General features: G+C 35.0%; 1 pseudogene; it reads right to left on the bottom strand.

The window, feature by feature from the left end:
• Nucleotides 1-3046: 3046 nt before the first annotated feature.
• On the bottom strand, nt 3047-9433 carry LOC125665729 (putative nuclease HARBI1; annotated as a pseudogene).
• Between the last annotated feature and the right edge of the window lie 5276 nt (nt 9434-14709).

Raw genomic sequence — 14709 nt, 5'->3', positions numbered from 1 at the left:
TCAATTTCTGCGATTGCACTATACCAATCTATACCTAATTTTATATTGATATATACATTTGTATATTTTGTGATTGTAGTTTTATGGGATTTTTCATATCTGCATAAAAGGAACACCACAGAAAATACCCATTATACAGTATTTGCCCTCAGAACTTGTACGAATTAAGCTGTATAAAATATCACCTATAAATAAGCAGTGTTGTATATAATTTTGGGAAAAAAATATATAACAGTGAGAATCTACCTATTCTATTTTCTCATGTTTTCAGTTATGTTTGCAAATTCTTTTCCTTCTGCTGGTGGAGCAGCTGTGTGTTCTAGCGGTACCTCCACGCAGAACAAGAAAAAAAGGAAGAGTCCTTGTAAGTCATTTGATTGAGAGTCATATATATTTCAATTAATTTAAACAATATTTTATTATGTATGAAACATAAATGGATTAGGCAGCAGGCTTGCAGCCTATATAAGCCTTCTCCAAATATTTCAATTGCCTACATCATCAAAGTGTCTTAATTTAGCTAAGCTGCTTTGTATTTCCGTTTATAGACTTTAAGACTTCTACAGATTTTGATAATCTGACAAAAATAGCAAAACATCAGCAACATAAAGTGTTGATCATGCTTAAGAAAATGTTTGAAACCCAAAACTGTATTTACTGTAGAATAAGATGGTAATGACTTGTATTTTTTATCAGGTGATGACACTGAAGACGATGTCAGGTTGAAAATTGAATTTATCAATTTGGAAAAAGAAAGGAATAAAGATGTGAAGGAATACAGAGCCATGAAGTTGGCATTTTATGAAAAGATAGCTCAGCAGCAAGGTGAAATGATTCAACTTCAAATGAGGACAGCAACACCCTTGGAGTTGATCGCATCAAGATGTCAACAACCAGCAACCTTGATACCATTACCCTTTTCTGTTTCTCCTATAATCAGATTGATAGCTAGATATGCACCATCTGTTAGCTTAAACATGTACCATCTTTAAGGTAGATCGATCCTCATGTGATGTCATAGATTTTTGCAAAAATCTTTATTCAATCAAAATTTCACTGATAGAAATATATCTTTGCTGGTACATATATTTCCTCTACTGATGTCTATTTTACAATTATTTTCCTTCTATTGACAATTAATTGATACATATTAGCATTTTTCTAAATTGTTGACATTAAATATTTTTCATTTTAACAAGTTTTTTTTCTATACTTATTATTCCTCTTTGCATATTCAATTGTGTGATTTTCTAATGTTGACCTACACCTCTGTTATTTGTTTGTCTGACATCTTTTTTTTTTTTAAAAAGGGTGGCTGCATATTACATTTTCTTTGGTTATTAATTGAATTAAACTATATTTGAGTGGAAATGTATACAGTTTTTCCACATTCAACCTATTAATATTGATAACTCACATGAGGGTGGAAGTACCTTAAACATGTACCATATCTGATATCTTGTGTCTTATTTATATTTTATATTCAAGTTATATATATGTGAATTCTTTTAAGTTGCTATTGTCTTCAGATGAAGCTATAAACATTTCACTCTGCTGTTGAGAAATGGGTAATTACCATATTTTCTTATTATCAAAGGACTGCACATGAAATGCCTGTAATTGTTGAAGGAGGAAAACTGAGTTATTCCCCTTTAATTTGTCCATGCAGTCTCTGTATTCATTACTCTTTTCTTATAAATGCAATGTATTTGTTCCTTTCTTTTTCCAAGTTGATGGTTTGCTATATTGCACTTTGATTTATATTTTGACATCACTTGTGTGTGCATATTGTCCATATTCAGAGTAGAGACAAATAAGTTCAAAAAAGAAATATTTGATAATAATGTAAATTGTGAAAAAAATAATTGCAATGGTAGTACTTTAAAATAGATTAAAAATATTTTTATGATGGATATATGTATGTCAGCTTTTCATTTATAACAATCATAATGTAACAAAATGAATTTGATGTAAGAATCATTGTTTTTTTTTTGCCAAGAGATGTAGGGATTACACCCCCTCTCCACCTCTAGATTTAGAATTGCTATTCTTCATGAATTACATGAACTTATACCTGACAGTATGTTTATTGATTTTCAATACATACCACATTTATCTATATTTTTGTTTAATATTTGATTCTCTTGAATGAATGTACCTGAGATAATTACTTAACACTTCCGTAATTTTGGAGAGACAAAACTGAAATGTTCCCCTTTAATTTGTTAATGCAATAAAGCTTACCTGAACATATCTTTAATTACAACGGAATTTGTTCATTTCTTTTTTCGAAGTTGATAGTTTGAATTTATTGCGTAGTTTGATTTTTATTTTTGTCAACACTTGTGTGTTTGTTGTTCTTCTTAAAAGATGTATAGTGGTGTCTTCACAAAATGATAAAAACACTTCTTATGATGTCCGATATATTTATGTCTATTTGTGAAGAATATAAGAAAGATTTGTGACATGATAATTATAATGCAAAGCATCAATCCGGCAGCTAAAATTATACACATTCTAAACTACAAATTGTACATGTATTTCTATAGCATTACACAGGAATTGTAATATGACTTCTTTATATATATATAACATGGAAACAGCAGAATTGTTTTTAGATGTACTCTCTTTTAAAAAAGCATTAATACATGTACATTGTACTATAATCATTGAATCATGTGAAAACCTGAAATATCAATCAAACATGGAGAGAGAGAGAGAGAGAGAGAGAGAGAGAGAGAGAGAGAGAGAGAGAGAGAGAGATGCAAGAGAGAAGGTTCTGGAAATATATTACTTTCAACATATTGGTATTATTGATATCTGTAAAATAATAAAGTTTGCTGTTATCGTTCCTTCAACTCAATTTTTTTGGTGTTACTTTAAAACAATGCCAAAAAGGAGTCAATCATATACACTGAACATGCACATGAAACCTTTGAATCGGATGTAAAAACCATACAAAGAGAACAAATAATTTGGTTTATGATACTTATAGAAATTTACTTTTTGAAATTTAATCCAAATACAACATTTAGAACTTGCAAGATTAAAATCTCTGTGTTATCCTCTATCTCAAAGTGAGACCATCAATGTCATTTCCTTAATATGTTGCATGGTGGGGAAACACTGACACAGCTGCCTCATTTGTGGCTTGCAGGGGTATTCTGTCAGGGATAGCCTTGTTGTGGAGCCGAAAGCAGCATTCAATGATTTTAATACATTTTTCCGAGCCAAATTGTAAACTCCCACTAGTCTTGTGCATACATCTTAAATTATAAAGAAAATAATTGCCTCTTATAGTTTTGCTTTTAATTACTACACATCTACATGTTTGTGATTCGGACCTCCCCTTATATCTTCATTGTCCAATAATGTGTAACCATTCAGTGATTTGAAGCCAATTAATTGTGTGTAATTCAAATTTGATGTCTAAATCAATTTTTAACAAAATATTTGAAATTTCTTTTAAATTACCTAAACCTGCTCTTGTGTACACCAAAAGCTCTCTCCACTGTATTTCTAGTGGAACAGTGGGCACGGTTGTACCTCTGCTCCTACTGATTTGATGGCTGAGCAAAAGGTGTCAGAAGTCACTTCTTCAAAGGGTACCCAGAATCCCCTAACAGCCATCCATCAATTCCTTCCATGATGTTTGGGAGGGATGAATTTGTTAGGATGAAGGAGTCATGTGTAGATCCAGGCCATCTCACCACTATGATTGTAAAGCTAAAGGAATTGAGTAAATATTTTTATTAAATTGTTAAATATTTATGTACCATTCATAGGCAAATGATTATACATGTATGTATATAATTTTGCTACAATTTTTTTTTAATTTCAAAAAGTTCATTTTTGTAGTGGTCACATTACTTGTTACCTATGTATCTGTGATAACGTTTTACCTGCGATTTGCATCCACAACGGCCTGCACGTTGATGGCATGGAATCCCTTCCTGCAGATGAATATGGGCTCCTCATCACCTGCCATCCCTTGAATGGGAATCAGGGTTCCATCGATGGCTCCGACCACATTGGGAAAATTCGCAATTTTATGAAACCCTTCCTTAATGCGGATGAGCTCTGGCACTGAAGTGGGGAAATTTATATTCCCTAGTCTCAGACATAAAGTGGAACATACTCTGTGCACAATTCTTGATGCTGAAGCTATGGAAATGCCATGACTATCTGCCACTTCTGATAGATAATCTCCCTTTGCCAGAAATCGTAAAGTTGTCAACACTTATATATCACAAGAACCAAGTGTCAAGATTAATGATTTTCAAGATACCACCTTAGGTGCATGTGGACTCCCCCTCCCCACCTTGGTTTTTTATTGGGATTATGATTTTCTGACATTGAACATTGCATATATATGCAGATATGGGAAGTCTTGTCAACAAGCACATGTGGATATACATGGTACCATATTTTTTTCAAAGTTGGGAAATGGAGAAGGATAGATAGGGATTTCTAAAGGTGATATCACCAGTGGCATAAATATATGTTATAACATTAACTTTCCTTAATGATTCTAATTCTCTAATTCACTTTGGTTGGGATACAATTTGATATATAGTGTATTCTTCTGCCAGTGTTCATCCAAAACAGGGGGGTAAGTTTATTTATATATTCTATGGATGTGATAATTTTGGTAATTTTTGCACAAAATTTCAAGAAATTGTATTCAACTGTTTGAAAAGAGTGAATGGTTTTGAAAATGAATTTACCATTCAAAATAATTACCCAGTCAAAAATTTACTGAAATTATATGATATTGAATGTTAGGTCTCACCATTTCCTTGAAAATATAATGAATTTTATGCACAGTAAATACTTTTCCTTACCATCGGGATCATTCTATTTCTCATACATTCTAATATTTTCTAGCGATTTATTTAGAGTTGCAAAATTCAGTAATTTTTAATTGTGTAATAAACATTATTTTTTTAGTTTAGCAGTAAAAATGCAAACATTGTACCTAATCCTAAAAAAATAATTTGCTGTTTGCCAGTTTACCATAATTAATAATATGAAGTATTAAGATTTTTTGGTGGGGTGGTAATACACTACAATGTTAATGACCATTTAATTAAAAGGTTCATTACTCAATGTTCTATGTATGTAAATGAAGGTATGTAAAAATGCTGAAACATATTCCTATTAATTCTAAAAAAAAATTAATATTTGTATGTCGGTCTCAGTAGCTAAATAATACCATCAACGTGGAACTAAATAACCTGGGGACCGAAAATAGTGATAGTACAATATAAACAAGAACCGTATGCACTCTTCGTTATTGAAGCTAGCAAAGGCCCAATTTTAGATTTAAAAGCGTACTTGTATGTGAGAAGGAATCGGACACGATCTGGAGGTAGGGTGTTGAATGCAGTTCCTGACTACATCTGTCAGTTCTAGGATTGTTTGCCTTGGAAATCGATACCTTGCAATCAAATCTGTGTCATTGTACGTATCTAATGGGTTAATTCGGTCCCGAAAAACTTTCACGACTCTGTTCCTGGCAAGGATAGGTCAATATTTTACATTTATGATATTTATTTGTCTTTGATCGGGAATGAGGGCCCTTTTTACAAGCGCCCGCTTGATGGGACCGAATTAAGGTTTTCAGTGCAGCTAGTAGGTGTCAACAAACTTTCAACCATTATTAAAGCTATGACCGAAAAGGCGGGGATGCAAGGGAGATATACAAACCACTCGGGGGAAAGGAGTTGTGCTGCTACTTTGTTTGAAAGCGGAGTGGACGAACAGTTAATAATGGCGCGCACTGGACATCGGAGCAACGCTGTTCGTGCATACAAAAGACCATCCGAATCGCAGGAGCGCCTTGTCAGTAAAGTTCTTGATCCGCCATCAAATGAAATTGCCGTGTTGGAACCGTCCGTCAAAACACCTATGATCCTTAACCCAATCCATGACGGGGAGTCTGCGGCAAAGGGAGTTCTTACCAACAGTAGTTTTTTACCAATTAACATTTCAAATTGCACTGTTAATTTCTATACTGTTGGAAAATAAAAACTGTAGTATTTGTTTAAGAACATAACAAATTACATATTTTCTTTTTTGGGTTAATTTTGTTTGAAGTTGTGTAAAAGATGCACTTCTTAAAATTTGAAATATATGTGGTTTTGTTTCTATTGTTTGCTTCTATTATGTAATTCTGATGTTAGTACCGCCCATGCGATAACAAGGTGGGAGGAGCTCGTTTTATCACATATGCGATAACAAAACCCTATTGATGATAACCAGATACAATAGGTGAACAACAAAAGAAAATCACTGTAAATATGTGTTAAATAGTTCTCTCTCTCTCTTCTCTCTCTCTCATTTTATAAATAGTTTGCCGATGCAAGTCTTTAATCCTTTTCCTACTTCAATATCTGTGTTATACATGATTTCTTAAAACATTTGTACAAATATATGTAAAGAATTAAATTTCTGAAACATAATTTATGAAGCCACTAATGTGATTGATACTGACAGGGATAATCAGTTTTCGCTAAGTTAGTTTTGCTGTTTTACGGGTAAAGCGTATTGATATGCACATGAATCTTCCGACGATGGTATATGACAGTCTACCATTGTTTTGAATGAATGGTTTAATAAATGTAAAATGAGAAGCGTTTGAAATATGTGACACGTCGGTCATCTTCTAGCATACTCGTAAAATTCACACTATTAATGAGATGGGTGGTCCTTCTCTCACTCGTGCGCTCCGCGACAATCGTGACAGAAGGACCGCTCATCTATTTGATAATGTGAATATTACTCGGATGCTAGAAGATAACCATTACATGTTGGTATTCCCCTGACGCGCGTGGGTCTAGTTTTAGACGTCTAACACTGTATAATTTATGCGTTATCTGGAACACCTCGGGCTTTTCACCGAAAACATCGTGTTTTGGGTGAAAGGCCCGAGGTTTTCCGGATGATTTATATAGGTACCACATTATATTTACTTTTTAAATAATACTCTCAGTTTTCGTTTAATTGCGGTGTTTTCAAGTATGTAATGAAGGGAAAGTTAATAACATTAAAAAGTATTTAATCTGCTTTAAAGTAATTATGTACAAAAATAGTACATGAACATTGGGTCATACAGCTTTAAGAGATACAACATATCATTGCATGTTGAAGTACCTCATCAACAGTAAATAATTTTTGACAATTTCCAATAATGTTATCCACAGAATCACTATTGAATTCCGGATTACATGATTATCGTCGCCCTGTGTTTGGTTCCTGTAAACATTCTCTAAGCATGTCCAGTGTGTGCTTCTAAAAGATTTAATTCTTCTGTTGTTGCATCTCTTTCCAACCCCCCCCCCCCCACCAAAAAAAATAACAATCTTCAAACCTCATTTCAATAAATGCATCCTGAGTCTCGGAACATAAACTGTCATTACAACTGCATGTTTGGGAACCGATATTACAACACTTGTGTTAGTAATCAATGTCCTCCTTATTAGACAAATAGGCAGATGTGATAAATAAATATATCTCCTGCAATTGGTGGCTTTAATCAAATTTAACATATCTGGTTCTAGTTGTGTTTTTGTTAAGTACCTGTGACTTTTGAAAATTATAAGTTCATGTGAAAAGGTACCATCTCCTCCTGCTCTACCCATTTATTGGATGAATGTATCTAAATGCCGTGGAGGTAAATAATGCTTACACTGCACAACTTCTTGTAATTAACCCCCATTCCTGCTGCATTTTTACTTATTAAAATGATGGTTATACCATCTTCGTCCTCCATGTCCTTCCTTAATGCTTCTTTAACAACTTCAGTTGTCTTGCTATGATACATGTAAAAGTTAAGATTGACAGACAAAAATGAATTGAAAACAGCTGCACAATCTTTAATTGTATTGCAAAATGTTAAATGTCTATGCATTTTGTCTTTCAATTTATGCAATGTTGTAGTCAGTGAGCTAAAAACTTTCCCAACTGGTGCTGCATTGGGCACCTGCTTCACACTTATCTTAATATTGGGACGGTCTGGTGCAAGGTGAAGATAACAAACAGTGATCAATCTCATAACTCCTATAAGCCATACAAAATAGATAGTTGGGTAAATACGGACCCCTGGACACACCAGAGGTGGGATCAGTGCCTAGGAGTAGTAAGCATCCCCTGTTGACCGGTCACACCCGCCGTGAGCCCTATATCCTGATCAGGTAAACGGAGTTATCCGCAGTTAAAATCAGTGTGCCAAGAACGGCTTAATAATCGGTATGAAACACGTCAGACAGCATTTGACACAATGCGTGGTTGTATTGACGCACTAGATCGTTATAACGACCATAGAATTTGCGAAATGCTGACTTCAATCGAGACTGTTGAAACCCCTGCACCATCAACTTGTTTGTCAGTAGCTTACCTCGATTTAAAAACTGACTATACGCAGAACAAGCTCTTGCATATCGAATCAGTTGAGATATAAAAACACCATGTGCAGGTGATAATGGAATATTGCTACATAGATATGGGAAGTTGACGATGGGGAATCTGAAATCATCCCGTTTGTCATACAGTTGAGTTGTCAGTTTGCCGTTAATGTCTACTTTCAATAAAATATCTAAGTATGAAGCAGAAGTGGACGACTCTGTGGTGTCCTTTATTTGGAGCTCACAGGGATCTATGAAATCGGCATATGAATGAAAGCTATTATTGTTAATAGACAAAACGTCATCGATATATCTAAATGTCGAATCTGGTGTGTCGATGATAATACAGGAATGACTACGACTTCTAAAACACAAACTCCATAATTTTCCTTCTGTTACATGTGCTTGTTCTTGCTGTCATTGCAAATATTGACACACCAATGTTTAGAGAGCGTAGTTCCCCTATATGTGAAAACCATTCACTGAATGGTGATTCTGAATGTTTGTCTTCTCCCCTAAAAGCAAAACAATTTTCATATTACCCAACATTAAAATCTATGACCGTAGTAGCAATATGCAAAGTGGATTCGGTGTACTCCCCCACCCCACTATCTTTGTCTTAACATCACTCCAAAAACTTAACAAGTGTGAATACTCTCAAAGCAGTCTAATTATACTATGTGATACTTCAGACTGAAGTTCAGTCGATAGCTGGATATTTATTATTCACATTTTCATTCTACCACTGTGTTGAGTTTAACGACTTATGTTTTGAATTTTTAAAATAGCGACAATAATTACCACTGGACAGCTATATGTGCCTCGTCAATCACTGTTAACACATGCTTCACTACAAACGATGGTGATTTCCATTCTTTAGTCCCAACTAACAGCTTAGGACTGCTGAATACGAAGGTGTAGTAGCTATTTGCTACATCATCCGTTTTGTAACCCTCTTGTCCGATAACCACAGTCCTGAAACAGAACAGGTTAAGTCTCTGCAATTGTTCTTTCATTAAACTGGTCATTAGAGCGATGACGAGTACGGTACTGGTTTCACCAAACACAAGCGGGTAGCACGCATATATTAATGACTTCCTACTCCCTGTCTTACATCCAACAAAAAACGTCGTTTTCTTTCTTCAACACAATAATTGCTCTCTGTTGAATGCTCGTTAGCTCATCCACTATAACGAAATCGCATATTTTTTCTTGTAACTCTAGGGGGTAGCCTTATTTGATTTTTAACCGATGGTAGTGATTGGTCAATATGCTCTCATTATAAATGTTTGTTAGATAGGTGGCGCTAGTATCAGCCCAGACTTTTTGAGCAAAATATCTCAATGGTTTGACAGGAGAGGAGCGGATCAGAAACTCTTGACTTGGGATGATTATTGACATGAAATCGCCCATTCTGATTTCAGCATTACCTGCGCAAGCGCTGATTGGGTTTAGTAGAATTGCATTAAAGTATTTCCTTGATTTCATCGAATACATGATCATTTTCAAAATTCCTATTTCATTATCGAGGACAAATACGTCAACTAAATATGAAGTCTGTTGTATTTTATAGTTTCATCCATACTGTATGGACTTTAACAGGGGAAAATCTCTGCACGTAAGTATCATATTATGTAAGCAAGATTATGATTATTATATATAGTATTCGACTTTGAGGCAATTCTTTCTCATCCACACAGATACAATGAAACCACTGAATCACAATGCTGTACAGGCTTTAAAGAAGTAGACAACCTTTGTATTAAATCAGGTAATAAAATTATTACATGGTGTTAACTATGATCAATTTATGCATTCTCTGCTATGATGAATATTTGTAAATACATTTCGAAATGATAATCGATGAGAGCATATCTTAAGAGGATTTGGGCATAATTTTTGTAAAAGTAATGAATAAATATTAAGTGACCATGCTCTAGTTGTAATAAGTGTAATACTATTATGGACAATCTAAGGCTCAAATATTCTGCATATTAAATTTACATTTGTGAATACAGTATGCAGTCCCAGATTTATTGGTCAATATTGCAACAACACATGTCCCAAGGGATCCTTTGGTCAGGAATGTTTTGGTGTTTGTAAGTGTAAGAATGAGGCAGAGTATTGTCATCATGTGTATGGCTGTTTAGTTAAATCTCTTGATAGCGACAACAAATCTACTGAGACGAACAAAACCACTACTACCGTCCCGTGTGTGTTCACCACCGAATCAATCAAATCATCCCCAACGAAAGAATCAGGTAAATTGACTACTAAAGACATCCTTTCAGGTCAAGGTTAATATGCTGTAGAGCATGAAAAAGATTTTGATGTTTTGTGATTTATCTGTCTTTTAGAATTTAGTACATGGATATATGCATGTACTTAGTAGAATTACACCCCTCTACATCTCTACAAAATAGCATCCGTGCTTTCTTAATTGGATGTTTATAATACCAGACAAATATCAAATAAAACCACATGCACCTAACACCTTTCAAGGATGAATTTGTGTTTTCGATTCCTATTTATTGGTACGAAATAAAACTAGTACATTTATGAATCAATTTATATTTTACTGGAAATTCTAATTCCCAGTAATATAGATTTGAAATGAACTATTCAAAATAATTGCAGCCGTATTCGTTCTTAAATGAAACAACAGAAAACAGGTAAAGTCATTCATATTTTACTGAAAAATAATTGCTTCATAACTTCTCAAAAGCGAAGCGTAATTCTTCAAAGAAAATCAAATCGACTTTTATCAATTATAATCTTGCAGAACACAGTGCCCACTTTAATGCTTTATATGGTGGAAAGCAGGAAGGTGGTAATGTAGCGGTTAATACCGGACCCGAGTCCTCTGCGGATCCCATATACGACAGTTATGATCAGGGTTGTTATAGTACACTTACATTGAGGGTTAATTAAGGATCAAAGGTTAATGGAGAAGAATCATCTGAAACATTAGTATCGAACTATAACTCACATTGTATTTACTTTGATGAAAGAAGGATGGAATGTATATCAGAAGAAAGGAACGACAGTTTATTATGTAAAACTTATACGGTACCAATTTTGATGCACCAGATGCGCATTTCGACAAATAATGTCTCTTCAGTGATGCTCAACCGAAATCTTTGAAATCCGAAATAACTATGAAGTTTTCGAGCAAAATATAGCCAAAAACAGCGTGTCAAAAAAGTGGAGCCAAATTCGTCCAAGGATAAGAGCTATGCATGAGGGAGATAATCCTTAATTTTGAAATGAATTTCTAAATTTTGTAACAGCAATTAAATATACATCCGTATTTTCAAGCTAGTACCGAAGTAGTTATCTACTGGGCTGTAGAGACCCTCGGGGACTAACAGTCCACCAGCAGAGGCCTCGACCCAGGGGTCATAATGTAAAACTTATACGGTACCAATTTCGATGCACCATATGAATCATCTGCTGGACGGAAATATGAAGAGGTTGATAGCGTATGTGAAAGCACGATCAGCAATGGACCTTATCAAAACGCATGGTCTGGTCTGGGTGATAAGTCTTTGTTGCGTCAGACTGTTGAGAGGCGATTTGACTTAATGTCCTCAGTCGGAGATTATTCTCCTGGGTATAACATAGATAGTCCACTGCATGAACTTGTCTCCATTCAAATGAATTGACGGAACGTAAATTTGTAACAGATCTACTTTTACATTCATTAGAAATCCCGTGGGGATTCGGGTTAGAATATGTCCTCAGTACCTCCTTGCTTGTTGTAAGAGTCGAGTAAATGGGGTGGTCCTTCGGATGAGACCGCAAAATCCAGGTCCCGTGTCAAAGCCGGTGTGGCACGATAAAGATTACTCTCTGCTGAAAGGCCATGAGCGCCGAGCAAAGGCCTAAATTTTACAGCCCTTCACCAGCAATTATGGCGTCTCCATATCAGTGACATATTCTCGAGAGGGACATTAAACAATAATCAAATCAATCATTCATTCAGTAGAAGAGTAACTGTATACGAAAAATCCATGGTCAAGATATTATATTGTCATTATATTGATATACTACCAACAATGCACTAATTCGACATTTTTACGAGATAGATATACTGAAGATGCGTTAAATATTATTAATATTTCCTCGTAGAATACAGTTTCTGATTAATTGTGTCACCAAAAGAGAGTGTCTGATAAGTAATGGTTATCGTCTAGCACCCTCGTAATATTCACATCAAATAGATGGGCGGTCCTTCTGTCATGAGTGAGAGAAGGACCGCCCATCTCTTTGATAATGTGAATTTTACGAGGATGCTAGAAGATAACCGACTTGTCATCTATTTCAAAAGCTGCTCATTTTACATTTATTGAACCATACATTCAATACAATGGTAGATTGCCATATACCATCGTCGGACGATGCATGTATATATAAAATTTAATACGTTTTACCCGTAGAACAGCAAAACTAACTTAACGAAAATTTATTATCCCTGTCAGTATCAATCTCATATTGGTGGCTTCATAAATAATTTTTCAGGGATTTAATTCTACACATGTATTTGTACAAATGTTTTAAGAAAACGTGTATAACACAAATATTAAAGTGGGAAAAGGATTAAAGACTTGCATTAGCAAACTCTTTATAAAATGAGAGAGAGAGAGAGAGAGAGAGAGAGAGAGAGAGAGAGAGAGAGAGAACTATTTAACATTACTGACTGTAAAAACAGTCACATATATGTGTATACATGGATTTGTTACATACCACTTCTCGTCTGTTTCAACACCCCAGATATCGATCGGCACACGCTTTACCCGTGAAACAGCAAAAGTAACTTCACGAAAACTGAATTATCCCTGTCTTTGTTTCTATTGTGTAATTCTGATGTTAGTACCGCCCATGCGATATAAAGGTGGAAGGAGCTCGTTTTATCACATATGCGATAAAAACCCCTGTTGATGATAACCAGATACAATACCTGAACAACAAAAGAAAGTCACTGTAAATATGTGACCAAAAAAAAAAAAAAAAAATTTGAGAAAAAGTTCAAGTATGGATCCCTGGGAAAACTAGAGGTGGGGGCAAGAAGTGAGCATCAACTGTTAACCGGTCCGTCGTAAGCCCTATATCTTGATCAGGACGCCGTTTCATCAATAAGTGTAAATTTTCCACTAACTAAGTCTTACGCCGACTACGTAAGTCTAGTTACGTATAATCTTAGTTTAGCGCAAACCGCGTTTCACGAAACGACGTAAATACATGCGTACGTTACTACTCGACTAAGTTTTCAACTAAGCTTACGTGCTTAGTTACCGCGTCCTGAGCATGTGTACATCATACTTTCGTGTTTTTGTTTCACTTGTCGTCTGGACCAATATAATGAATGAAAAGAACGCTAAGAAAATGCACAAGCGGAATTGGGAGGAGGAAGAGATGGCCGTGTTGGCAGAGGCAGTCAAATTTTCCTATACCATACTATTTGGGCACTGCATACTAAATCAAACATATCACTCAATAAACAAAATTTGATTTTATCTATATAAGCCTATGTATATATTTTACATCTCTTCTTCTACAAAAAGTAATTGTTTTATGATTTCAAAGGTTATTATATTTTAAGTGCATGTAGGTCGACACGATACATCTACATTGTATATAGATATTAACTACATAAATTTATACTTTAATTGGATAATTAATGTAGACTCATAGGCCTAAATGTGTTTGAACAAATTGAATATGTGTGTATAATTTACAGTTTGGGATTATATACAGGCACGTACCATCGTTTTACAAAGTGACCGGGGGGGGGGTGCAGCTGGGACATAAATTAGATGTTGGCTTTTCAAATTATCTTTTGTCCTATCCGCAAAATTCTAATTCGGAGGTGGGGTGGAGTGGGTGGTGTTGGAATCTTTTGCAGTGATCTCCACAATTTTTTCTTTCTCAGGTTTCATTTTCTTCAATCGTGGGGGTGCTAGAGTCTTCTATTATGAGTGCCTCAAAACATTTTCCTACAAATAACATGTGCATGTGGGGGGTGGGGGTGTTAGACTTCTTCTATTAATGCTCATGATCATACCTCACTGAATAGTTTTTATTCATAAATTCCTCCCATTTACTTACAGTACAAAATTTTAAACAATCGTATTGTTAAAAAAAGCGGAGTAGCAACGCAGGGTGACCCCTCCCATTCACTCCGATACGTGCCTGATATACATGTACATGTTTTTCTTTATTTGATAACATAAAATATATATCTGCACGGATTATCCTGCACATCACTTATCACCGAAATTCGTCAAGTATCAAACTGTTACAA

This window comes from Ostrea edulis, chromosome 1 (genome assembly GCF_947568905.1).
Source record: "Ostrea edulis chromosome 1, xbOstEdul1.1, whole genome shotgun sequence".
NCBI lineage: Eukaryota > Metazoa > Mollusca > Bivalvia > Ostreida > Ostreidae > Ostrea > Ostrea edulis.
Note: the sequence above shows the minus strand (reverse complement) of the source record. Positions and strands in the feature narration are given on the sequence as shown.